The 12,991-nt window shown below is 43.7% G+C and overlaps 1 pseudogene; it reads left to right on the plus strand.

The window, feature by feature from the left end:
* Window positions 1-7,461: 7,461 nt before the first annotated feature.
* Window positions 7,462-11,900, plus strand: LOC103086646 (ferritin heavy chain pseudogene; annotated as a pseudogene).
* The last annotated feature ends 1,091 nt before the right edge of the window (window positions 11,901-12,991 follow it).

Below are 12,991 nucleotides of genomic sequence, written 5' to 3' on the forward strand. Positions count from 1 at the left end.
GCCTTCTTTTGCCAGAGATCCTGGAGGACACTGGAGCTATCTGTATCCAGGGAGCTGGGATTCTAAAATAAAACTTGCTAAAACACGCACACACACATATAATTAAGACATCTGGTTACCTTACATTGAAAAGATGACTGAGTCTTTTTTTTTTTAAGATTTTTTTTTGATGTGGACCATTTTTAAAGTCTTTATTGAATTTGTTACAATATTGCTTCTGTTTTTTATGTTTTGGGGTTTTTTTTGGCCACGAGACATGTGGGATCTTAGCTCCCCGACCAGGAATCGAACCCACACTCTCTGCATTGGAAGGTGAAGTCTTAACCACTGGACCACCAGGGAAGTCCCATGACTGATTCTTTTAGCCTAAAAGTATTAATTTAAATATGGTGTGTACCAAGGTATAATTTCTTAGCACAAAAATCATAATCCATTCTTAAAAGACAGTAAATGAAAATGTAGGAGAAATACGTGAAAAATAATGGCCTCGCCTCAGCAAGCAGACCTTTACATCAAACGGCTAGCGATAATGCATATTAGATGTTGGAAAAGCTTACGAGAAGATTATTTTCTAATGGAGGTTCTGTTTAGCCCATCCTACCTCTAGGAAATTGACTTAAGGGTGAGGTAATACTTTAGGTAAACAACTTAGGAAGTCTATCCAAATTGCTCAAAGTGCTCTGCAGACAGGAGTTAATTCAGCCTTGTAAATAAGTTTGTGTAACTGGATTCACAGTCCACCCGTTTCCTTTGAAACTGTTTCAAGGGTGGCAGTTTGGCGAGGCAACAGGTATCTGCCAATAACACAGGCCCATCCCCAACCTCGGGGCATCTTTGGAGGTCTTGAGACAATCCTTGAGGCCAGACTTCCTGGTTATATCATAACACCTTCCTGCCTCCCTGTCTCCTTGGGCTTCGAAATGAGGAAACAGCTGTGGGGAAAAACACCTCGAGGGAAAGGAGGCTGGTGATTGTTATGCATCTTTTAAAAACATCCTGAGACCACACAAACTTGGACTATTTCAGCCATTACCTCCTCTGAACTTCAGAGCTCCGGGGTAACAATAGGAATTCACTTGAATGGGGACGGTCACTTGGCTCTGTCCTCTTGCAAACAGCTGCCCATCTATTCTGCTAGCACTCCACTCTGAGATGACTCATACCCACCCCCCTGCACCGTGCAGGGGTCTCTGGTGTCAGCCCAGATCCCCCCTTCAGAACTGAAGGGTACATCCTCCCAGCTGCTGGCAGTGTCCACTGGTGCTGGCGCACTGCTCAGTCCCTTTCTGGGAATCACCCTTCGTTGAATGTCGCTTTCTCATCCAAAGCAGTGCCCCATTCCTGGGTGTGGTCTGCATTCAATCACTGGCCAATGAGGGGTGGGTGCAAGGCCCCCATTCCCTCACCCCGTTTGAAGATAACTCTGAAGGGTCACCCCAACTCTAGCGCTCCCCATGGGGCTGGCTGAGGGGTCTGCATCCCAGTTCAACGTCTCTTCTACCCAGGCCTGCTGCCTTCAGTCGCCCACAGGTCTATCTCCCTAGAGTAAGCCTCCATGAACTTCCAGCACGTCTCTCCTGTTTCCTGGGAACCTGACCGAAGACACACCCATTTGAAGTACAAGGCTGCATTTGGAAGAGTCAGAAAGATGATTCTGCAGGTTCACCTAATTTAATTCTTTAAAATTTATACTACCTGTAACTAAGTCATCTCTGAGGGAAGTACTGACTAGCCTTGACCTTTGACTCATGATTATAGCAGACAGGGCCTGATGCCAAAAAGAGGTTTAGTTCAGGGTTAGCAATTATCTAACTACAGCAAGGCCAGCAGGTTTAGAGTAGGACACAAAAGGGTTGATCATATATTAATTCCTTAGGGAATTAATGTCAAATGAGACTTGAACAAAGAAGAAAGGAAAGAAAGTAAAACAGATAAACAGATCGATAGATCAACAATACAAATTAAGCACCCACGTTATAAGCAATGGGGAGCTAACAAAGAGGATAAAACAATATGGCCCCTCCCTTGTGGAACCTACAATCTAACTTGGGGGGAAAACACTATTAAAGGAAGTGTTCTAGGTTGTAAGGGAGGAAATTTAGGGTGCTATGACAGTACATAGCAAGAACACGTAACTCTGTCAAGCACAGGGTTGGGAACAGGAGAGAGAAGAAAAGAAGCATCTATGCAGAACAAAATAAACAAGTAACTGGACAGGGGAAAAGAAGACTTGAAGGAAGCTAATCCAAGGAAATCACTTACAAGGCAAAAGAAGGAATTCGCAGGAAGACATTCTATTTATAATGCTGAAACACTGGAAACCACCCAAATGCTCAACAATAGGGGAATAACAATAGAATATTACGGAGTAGTTCAAATAAAAATGATGATTACATTCATTTGGGGAAATGTGATGTGAAATAATATTAAATGAGTAAAGCAGAGATGGTCCACGTTCACTGGGCTATAACTATATGAAAATATGTGTCTTTATAAACAACGACTTAGAAAACTCTAGGTACCAGAGGAATTCTATGTCTCATGTTTCCTTTTCCCCCTGTCTCCCTTGGTTGATTATGTCCTCTTTCTGGCCTGATTTTTTTTAACAACTTCTTTTCCCTGTTACTAAAGCATTATATATGCATGTACCTGTCTAGAAATGCTTTCTAAACCTTCCAGAAATACTCAGAAGTCCCTGATCTTTACTACAATGAGAAGAGATGGCAAATATCACCTGGGGAAAGATCAGCATCTTAGACTTTGTGAATTTTTTATTTAGAGGAAGTCGAACATTTTGAAATGACGTAAAGGATATACGTATTTAAATAAAGAAGAAAGTTACACCCTTTTGGGAAAGTTTCCTTGACAATATATACTGATGGCTTTTTTAAAGTGCATAGACTTTGATTCAGTAATTCCAACTCTAAGGTATATCTAATGCTGTGGTGGTAAATGTTTAACAGCTGGATCTCTGGAGAAGAAGCCTTGAATTTGCACAGTTTGCCAGTTTCCATAGTGTAAATACCCTGATCGTGGCCAATTTCAACTTATCGATGTGACATCAAGCAATATGAAAACCTATGTCCACACAAAGACTTGTACGAAAATGTTCATAGCATTATTCATAATAGCCAAAAACAGAAACAATGCAAATATCCATCAACCAGTGAATGGATAAAAAAAAAAACTGTGATATAGTCATAGAATACTCTTCAGCAATAAAAAGGAATGAACCTTTGGTACATGCAACAATATGGATGAATGTCAAAATCATCGTGTTGAATGAAAGAAACAGACAAAACAAAAGCATATACTGTATGACTCCATTTACATACAATTCTAGAAAATGAAAATTATTAAAACAGAAAGCTGACCAGTGGTTGTTTAGGGATGGGCAGGAGAAAACTTTTGGAGGTGATGGCTATGCTCAATCTTGACTGCGGTGATAGTTTCAAGGGTATACACATATGTCAAAATTCATCAAGTAGTACACTTTAAATAAGTACAGTTTATTATACGTCAATTATACTACAATAAAACGCTGGTGTGATATCACCTCACACCAGTCAGAATGGCCATCATCAAAAAGTCTACACACAATAAATGCTGGAGAGCGTGTGGACCCTCCTACACTGTTGGTGGGAATGTAAATTGATACAGCCACTATGGAGAACAGTATGGAGGTTCCTTAAAAAACTAAAAATAGAACTACCATATGACCTAGCAATCCCACTCCTGGGCATATACCCTGAGAAAACCATAATTCAAAAAGATACATGCACCCCAATGTTCACAGCAGCACTATTTACAATAGCCAAGACGTGGAACAACCTAAATGTCCATTTACAGATGAATGGATAAAGAAGATGTGTTATATATATATATATATATATATATATATATATATATATATATATATATATATATACAATGGACTATTACCATTTAAAAAAATGAAATAATGCCATTTGCAGCAACGTGGATGGACCTGGAGATTATCATACTAAGTGAAGTAAGTCAGACAGAGAAAGACAAATATCATATGATATCACATATGCAGAATCTAAAAAAATGTATGATACAAATGAACTTATTTACAAAACAGAAACAGACTCACAGACATAGAAAATGAATTTATGGTTACCAGGGGGGAAGGGCTGGGGGGCAGGGATAATTGGAAGTCTGGGATTGACATGTGCACATGGCCGTATTTAAAATAAATAACCAACAAGGACCTACTGTATAACACAGGGAACTCTGCTCAATGTTCTGTAATAACCTAAATGGGAAAAGAATTTGAGAAAGAATAGATACATGTATATGTGTAACTGAATCACTTTCCTGTATACCTGAAACTAACACAACATTGTTCATCAACTATACTCCAATGTTAAATAAAAATTAGGGACTTCCCTGGTGGTCCAGTGATTAAGACTTCACCTTCCAATGCGGGGGGTGCAGGTTCGATCCCTGGTCAGGAGCTAAGATCCCACATGCCTCGGGGCCAAAAAACCAAAACATAAAACAGAAGCAGGGCTTCCCTGGTGGCGCAGTGGTTGAGAGTCCGCCTGCCAGTGCAGGGGACATGGGTTCGTGCCCCGGTCCGGGAAGATCCCACATGCCGCGGAGCATGCATGGGCCCGTAAGCCATAACCGTTAAGCCTGCGTGTCCGGAGCCTGTGCTCCGCAACGGGAGAGGCCACAACAGTGAGAGGCCCACGTACCGCAAAAAAAAAAAAAAAAAAAAGACAAAAAACAGAAGCAATATTGTAACAAATTCAATAAAGACTTTACTAAAAATAAATTAATTTAATTAAATAAAAATTAAAAAAAGAAAAAGAATAGCCATGAGCTGATGATTGTTATAGCTGAGTGACGGGAACTTCATTAGATTCTGTCTTACCAATGGAGGCTGGGATATTTAAGGAAATGAATTTTTTAAACTCACTTTGAAACAAATGGACAATAACTTCAAAGACAATATTTTGGGAGTGTTTCTTTTGTTTCTATAAAATGGCAGATAAAGTTTCAAGTTATAGATACTTGGGTTCCCAGAAAACATTAAGATGCATCCATAGGAGTATTAATGTAAACATGAGTAAATAAAACATTTCTGCCACCATATCAATCATGAGTTTACATTAAATAAATAAATAGGTACAGTTTATTATATGTCAATTATACTACAACAAAACTCATTTAAAGAAAAAAGGCTAATCAGGATCTTCTGTGCTCCTTTCCCCCCTGATCTTAGACTTTTCCTGTACCCAGCCTGACTTCACAAGGGTAACACCCACATCTTTGTCAGAAGCCTGCCTCAGGGTGCCAAAACCCACATTGCCCTACAAACTGGGTGGAAGTGCCTAGGAGTCAACATTTCCCACCTCTCCTGCCCCTCTGCCCTCACTCCCCTGGGCAGCCTTTAATGGTTGACAGGTAGAGGGGCATGAACGCCCAGCTCCCTCTCCTCTTGGCCAGGATCATTCTGAGATAAATCGTTAATACTGGTGGGACTAAGTTCCAGTTGCTCCTGCTGGTAGCTGGACTAATAATGGACCCATCGTGGGCTGTCTTTACTTCCCTGTATCGCTTCTCCACTCCCCTACCCGTCCACGCACCCAAATAAACTATATGCATTCCAATCCTTGTGCCAAGGTCAGCTTCTAGGGGAGCCCAATTCAGACAAGGTCAAAGCTCTGGTGAAGATTTTCCCCTAGAAGTTGGAAGAAGCGATTGATTTGAGGATTTGAGTTCTAAGGCACTGCCCCTCAAACCCCCTTGCATTTAAGTATAGTTCCTAAAGCTAACATCTGGCACAAAGCATGGATGGATAATAAAAAACAAAGCATTAAAGGCAGATCAGCATGATTTCTCTTACACTATTGGAAGACAACACTGGAAGAGATGGAGAAATTGCAAGAGGAACCACTGGTTTAAAAGATCAAGATATTTGTGTAGATTGGGTTTGGAAAGAAAAAAGATAATTGGCTCTCCAATTCCTCTTCCCCTCACCAGTATCTGCAGCTAACATTTGTTCTTATCAGCCACCTCAGCTCAGCCAGAAACTGTTCCATGTGCGGGCACATGGCACTGAAGATGACAAATGACAACTGTGCTCTCATAGAACACCTATCCTAACAAGGGGAGACAGACAATAAACATAATAAATAAACACAAAAATATCAGAGAGTAATCAATTATCTGCAGAGAATTAAAATTGGGTGAGATGAAGGTGACTGCTGATGGTGTGGCTGCTTTAGAATTGAGAGTGTGGTAGGCGAGATCACTGTTCCACAAATAACTCCCTCCATGGGAAGAGGACCTTCCCTCCCCCCTGATGTTTGGCCACGTGAATTAATTTGGACCCTAGACTGAGATGCAGAGCAGGACTGCCCCAGTCATCTCACGGGCCTGTGGATGTGAGATTAATGCTTGTTGGTTTAAGCCACTGAACTTTGAGGTGGTTTGTTATGAAATATTATTACAGCAACAGGTGACTCCTCCCCATAGTCAGGGAAGTCTCTCTGAGGGGGTGATATTTAAGCTGAGATCTGAATGATGAGAAGCCAGTCCCGTGATGATCATTCCAGGCAGAGAGAACGTCCAACATGCGTAAAAAGATGCAAAGGTGGGAACTGGCTTGGCGTGTTCAGAGAACTGAAAGACGGCCCATGAGGCTGGATGACGTGAGGGGCTGAGTGCGAGAGGGATGTGAGAAGAGACTGAAGGGGAATCAAGCAAAAGCCTGTATTTAGAGGGTTTTGCAAACTCGAAAAAGGAGTTCGCTTTTCACTCTAAGTACAGCGGAAAGCCCCAGGAGGATTTAAGCAATGTAGTGACACGATCACACTGATTTTTAAAAGATCACACTGACTGCTGTGTGGAGAAGAGATTAAATGAGGGACATGCATACTGTTCTGCTATACCAGGATGCACTCTCAGAATCTTCCTCAACACAGAGTTCCCGAACTACTTGACAGAGTTAAAATCTATACGCCAACCTACATTTAGGTGGTGACAGACACCTAGATAAGATACATACAAAAATAGCTTAGGTACTATTTCATTCATAGGTAACCAACCAACCAACCCAAAACTTAACCATGAACGGCAACAACAATCACTCACGTGTTCACAATTCTGCAGTTTGGGCAGGGCTTGATGGGGACGGCTCATCTTTGTTCCACATGGAATCAGCTGGGGAGGCTCCACCGAGGACTGAAGGATCCCTTTACCAGTTAGCCTCGATCATACAGGTGGCAAATTGGGGCCAGCTGTTGGCCGGGGGCTTTTTCTGTCCACCATGGAGGACTCTCCACATGGCTGCTTGGACTTTCTCACAGCTTGGTGGCTGGGTTCTAAGAGGGTGCATTCGAAAAGAACAAGCCCCAAAGCGCAAGCAATTACGAAGCTTCCGCTTGCACCACACTTGCTAATTTCCCATTAGCCAAGGCTAGTCACATGGCCAAGCTCACAGACAGTGTGGGAGGGGACTACACAGCGCATGAATACTGGGAGGTGTAATCTGTTGAGGGTCAATAATGTAACAAGAGCCAGACAAAACCAAACTTGAAGTGAACCTTTCAAAGAAACCACTGAGTTTTTGTTTGTTTGCTTCTTTGTTTTTAATAATTCTACACCATTTCTATTTATTGATTGATTGGCTGTGTTGGGTCTTCGTTTCTCTGTGAGGGTGTTCTCTAGTTGCGGCAAGCGGGGACCACTCCTCATCATGGTGCGCGGGCCTCTCACTGTCACAGCCTCTCTTGTTGTGGAGCACAGGCTCCAGACGTGCAGGCTCAGTAGTTGTGGCTGACGGGCCTAGTTGCTGCACGGCATGTGGGATCTTCCCAGACCAGGGCTCGAACCCGTGTCCCCTGCACCAGCAGGTGGACTCTCAACCACTGCGCCACCAGGGAAGACCTGTTTATTTTTAACATCTTTATTGGAGCATAATTGCTTTACAATGGTGTGTTAGTTTCTGCTTCATAACAAAGTGAATCAGCTCTACATATACATACATCCCCACATCTCCTCCCTCTTGCGTCTCCCTCCCACCCTCCCTATCCCACCCCTCTAGGTGGTCACAAAGCACCGAGCTGATCTCCCTGTGCTATGCGGCTGCTTCCCGCTAGCTATGTATTTTACATTTGGTAGTGTATATATGTCCATGCCACTCTCTCACTTTGTCCCAGCTTAACCTTCCCCCTCCCCGTGACCTCAAGTCCATTCTCTACGTCTGCATCTTTATTCCTGTCCTGCCCCTAGGTTCTTCAGAACCTTTTATTTTTTTTTAGATTCCATATATATGTGTTAACATACGGTATTTGTTTTTCTCTTTCTGACTTACTTCACTCTGTATGACAGACTCTAGGTCCATCCACCTCACTACAAATAACTCAATTTCGTTTCTTTTTATGGCTGAGTAATATTCCATTGTATATATGTGCCACATCTTCTTTATCCATTCATCCGACGGCGGGCACTTAGGTTGTTTCCATCTCCGGGCTATTGTAAATAGAGCTGCAATGAACATTTTGGTACATGACTCTTTCTGAATTCTGGTTTCCTCAGGGTATATACCTAGTAGTGGGATTGCTGGGTCATATGGTAGTTCTATTTGTAGTTTTTTAAGGAACCTCCATACTGTTCTCCATAGTGGCTGAACCAATTCACATTCCCACCAGCAGTGCAAGAGTGTTCCCTTTTCTCCACACCCTCTCCAGCATTTATTGTTTCTAGATTTTTTGATGATGGCCATTCTGACTGGTGTGAGGTGATACCTCACTGTAGTTTTGATTTGCATTTCCCTAATGATTAGTGATGTTGAGCATCCTTTCATGTGTTTCCTGGCAATCTGTAGATCTTCTTTGGAGAAATGTCTATTTAGGTCTTCTGCCCAGTTTTGGATTGGGTTGTTTGTTTTTCTGATATCGAGCTGCATGAGCTGCTTGTAAATTTTAGAGATTACTCCTCTGTCAGTTGCTTCATTTGCAAATATTTTCTCCCATTCTGAGGGTTGTCTTTTCATCCTGTTTATGGTTTCCTTTGCTGTGCAAAAGCTTTTAAGTTTCATTAGGTTCCATTTGTTTATTTTTGTTTTTATTTCCATTTCTCCAGGAGGCGGGTCAAAAAGGATCTTGCTGTGATGTATGTCATAGAGTGTTGTGCCTATGTTTTCCTCTAAGAGTTTGACAGTGTCTGACCTAACATTTAGGTCTTTAATCCATTTTGAGTTTATTTTTGTGTATGGTGTTAGGGAGTGTTCTAATTTCATTCTTTTACATGTAGCTGTCCAGTTTTCCCAGCACCACTTATTAAAGAGGCTGTCTTTTCTCCATTGTATATTCTTGCCCCCTTTATCAAAAATAAGGTGACCATATACGCATGCGTTTATCTCTGGGCTTTCTATCCTGTTCCATTGATCTATATTTCTGGTTTTGTACCAGTACCATACTGTCTTGATTACTGTAGCTTTGTAGTATAGTCTGCAGTCTGGGAGCCTGATTCCTCCAGCTCCCTTTTTCTTTCTCAAGATTGCTTTGGCTATTCGGGGTCTTTTGTGTTTCCATATTCCAATATTCCAAATTGTGAAATTTTCTGTTCTAGCTCTGTGAAAAATGCCATTGGTAGTTTGATAGGGATTGCACTGAATCTGCAGATGGCTTTGGGTAGTACAGTCATTTTCACAATACTGATTCTTCCAATCCAAGAACATGGTTTATCTCTGCATCTGTTGGTATCATCTTTAGTTTCTTTCATCAGTGTCTTTTAATTTTCTGCATACAGGTCTTTTGTCTCCTTAGGTAGGTTTATTGCTAGGTATTTTATTCTTTTTGTTGCAATGGTAAATGGGAGTGTTTCCTTAATTTCTTTTTCAGATTTTTCATCATTAGTGTATAGGAATGCCAGAGATTTCTGTGCATTAATTTTGTATCCTGCTACTTTACCAAATTCTTTGACTGGCTCTAGTAGTTTTCTGGTAGCACCTTTGGGATTCTCTATGTATAGTATCATGTCATCTGCAAACAGTGACAGCTTTACTTCCTCTTTTCTGATTTGGATTCCTTTTATTTCTTTTTCTTCTCTGATTGCTGTGGCTAAAACTTCCAAAACTATGTTGAATAGTAGTGGTGAGAGTGAACAACCTTGTCTTGTTGCTGATCTTAGAGGAACTGGAAACCACTGATTTTAAAAGACTTGCTTCACTACCCAATGGGAAGAAGGTCTGGGTACTCACAACAGGTTCACTTTTCAAAACTGCTTAGTTTTAAATAACTACATAGACTTCTTTTTAGCACCTATGACATCCACCTTTCAAAAAGGTGTTCCATTCATAGTTATAAGTATATAAAAATATAAATACTTAACATGATACAAATGAATAACATGTCATAACAGTGGTTGTTCATTTTCAGAAAATTAGAAAGCACAGGGGACCAAAAAAAAAAGGCAAAAAGAAAAGCATAATCCTTAACAGCATTCCAAGGCAGAATATCAGACAATGGTGGGAATTTTCCTACTTTCCTCATGCAAGTGTCACATTTCAGTAAGTGTAGACTAGATACCAACCCAATGCCATATCAAGCTTGTAATGTGATCCTTTGTGGCATTAAAAGGGAATATATTTATTTGTTACCCTTCCTTCCCCTCTGTCCTCTTTCTGCCTCTGCAGTCCCCTCTACCTCTGCAGTCACCATGGCTTTGCCCACATCTGATGCAGCTTCTTTCACCTGCCAGAACCATGTTGACACACTGAAGATGATGGCAGATACAAGAAGATGAAGGCAGATACAAAAGGCCACATACTATATGATTGCATTTATTTGAAAAGTCCAGCACAGGCAAATCTACAGAGATAGAAAGTTGATTAGTGGTGGCCAAACCTGGGGGGAGGCAGGATGGTGAGTGAGTGCTAATGGGTAGGGAATTTCATTTTGGAGTGATGAAAATACTCTGAGACGTGGTAATGGTTGCACAACTCCATGAATATACAAAAAAACAGGTAAATGTTCACTTTCCAAAGGTGAATTTTATCTCAATAGGGTTATTATTATTTTTTTAATGGTCTCAAGACAGTGCAGAGGTGCCCTGGGTTTCCGGCCTCACCCAGGTTCCTAGGAAACCTAGAGCATGGTGCCCCGCCCCCTCCCGGCCACCGTCACCCCCTTCCGGTAATGGACTCGCCCCCCACCCTCTGTCCCCCTCCCCTTCCCCGTCCCAAAACGGACTCCATATCCGGCCCATCCTAGAGAGGGTTCCCAGCGCCTCCGGCCGCCCTCTTCGACCACGTTGGAGAGCCCCGAGGCAGCTACGGCGGGCCGCCACGCTGCCCGTGCTGTCCGCCATGCTGCCCGCGCCGCGCTCGCAGGTGCGCCAGAACTACCACCCCGACCGCGAGGCCGCCGTCAACGGCCATTTCACCCTGGAGCTCCACGCCTCCTTCGTGTGCCTGGCCGCGGCCTTTTACTTCGACCGCGACGACGTGGCCTTGAAGCACTTCACCCCATTCTTCCTGCGCCGCTCCCACGAGCACAGCGGGCGGGCCCAGGGCCTGATGCGCCTGCAGAACCAGCGCGGGGGCCGCCTCAACTTCCAAGACATCAGGAAGCCAGGCAGTGACCAGTGGAAGAGCGGCCTCAAGGCCATGAAGTGCGCCTTGTTCCTGGAGAAGCTCGTGAACCAGAGCCTGCTCCACCTGCACCAGCTGGCCACCGACAAGAGCGACCCCCTACCTGTACCGCTTCCTGGCAACTCACTACCGCAGCCAGCAGGTGGCGTTCATCAGAGAGCTGGAGGGTCACGTCACCACCCTGAGCATGATGGGGGCCCCGGACGTCGACCTGGCAGGGTCCCTCTTTGACAAGCTCACCCTGGGCGACAGCGACAAGAAGAACTGAGCCTGGACTGGACTTCCCCAGAGCCACGGGGGGACCAGAGCCCTGGTCACCGTGCCTGCCATGCAGATGGCAATAGTGCCCTTGCAGAAGTTCACTTAAGTTTTTTTCTTCCAGTTTTGCCACTCCTTCCAATAAAGTTACTTGGTTCCTAAAGAAATAAAGGTCTCTCCTTGGTTGCTGTGTGCAAATCGCTCACTTTTTAAAACAGGTATCCAGGAGGCTCTCCACCCACCCATGCCCCACCCACATGCAGCTCAGGATCTCCACAGAGGGAGGGAGAAGGCACTCCATGGGGCCCAGGAAAGTGCAACATCCATCTTCCCCTTTTAAACAGTGTGTGTGTGGGGGGGGTGAGATGGGTGGTCTGGGGCCCTAATGGGTGGGTGGGTGGTGTCTGCGGGTGCCCATATATGGTAAAGATATAAAAGAATATGGTCTAGAATTCATCACAGTAGTTGCCTCTGGGGAAGAAGTGAAGGGAATGGGCAGGGATTAAAAGAAAGGGGATCTTGGGCTTCCCTGGTGGCGCAGTGGTTGAGAGTCCGCCTGCCGATGCGGGGGACGCGGGTTCGTGCCCCGGTCCGGGAAGATCCCACATACCGCGGAGCGGCTGGGCCCGTGAGCCATGGCTGCTGAGCCTGCGCGTCCGGAGCCTGTGCTCCGCAACGGGAGGGTCCCAAAAAAAAAAAAAAAAAAAGGGGGGGGGGGATCTTCAGCATTATCTGATGTATCTTAGTTCAATCAATTAAGCAAATGTTAATGGTTGTTGATTCTCAGTACCACGCTGGGGGCCCTGGCTGCCAACATGTCAGAATCTGTTGTTGACAAGCTCACCCTGGGCTACAGTGATAATGGGGAATGAGCCTTGGGCTGTCTTCCCCATAGCCAGGGGTTGACCAACTAAAATAATAATAACGGCACTTTGCAAGTCCAAGTCCTCTTATTTACATTCTTGTATTTTATTTATATAAGAACCTCAAGAAGTAAGAAGGATAGGTGTTATCAGTGAGGAAAAGGTAGGCCACACAGGTAAGAAGTAGCAACGTAGAATGTGGACGTGAACATAGATTTTCTGATGCCGTGTGTGTGTG

Source organism: Lipotes vexillifer, unplaced genomic scaffold, assembly GCF_000442215.2.
Source record: "Lipotes vexillifer unplaced genomic scaffold, Lipotes_vexillifer_v1.1 scaffold207, whole genome shotgun sequence".
In the NCBI taxonomy this organism is placed as follows: domain Eukaryota; kingdom Metazoa; phylum Chordata; class Mammalia; order Artiodactyla; family Lipotidae; genus Lipotes; species Lipotes vexillifer.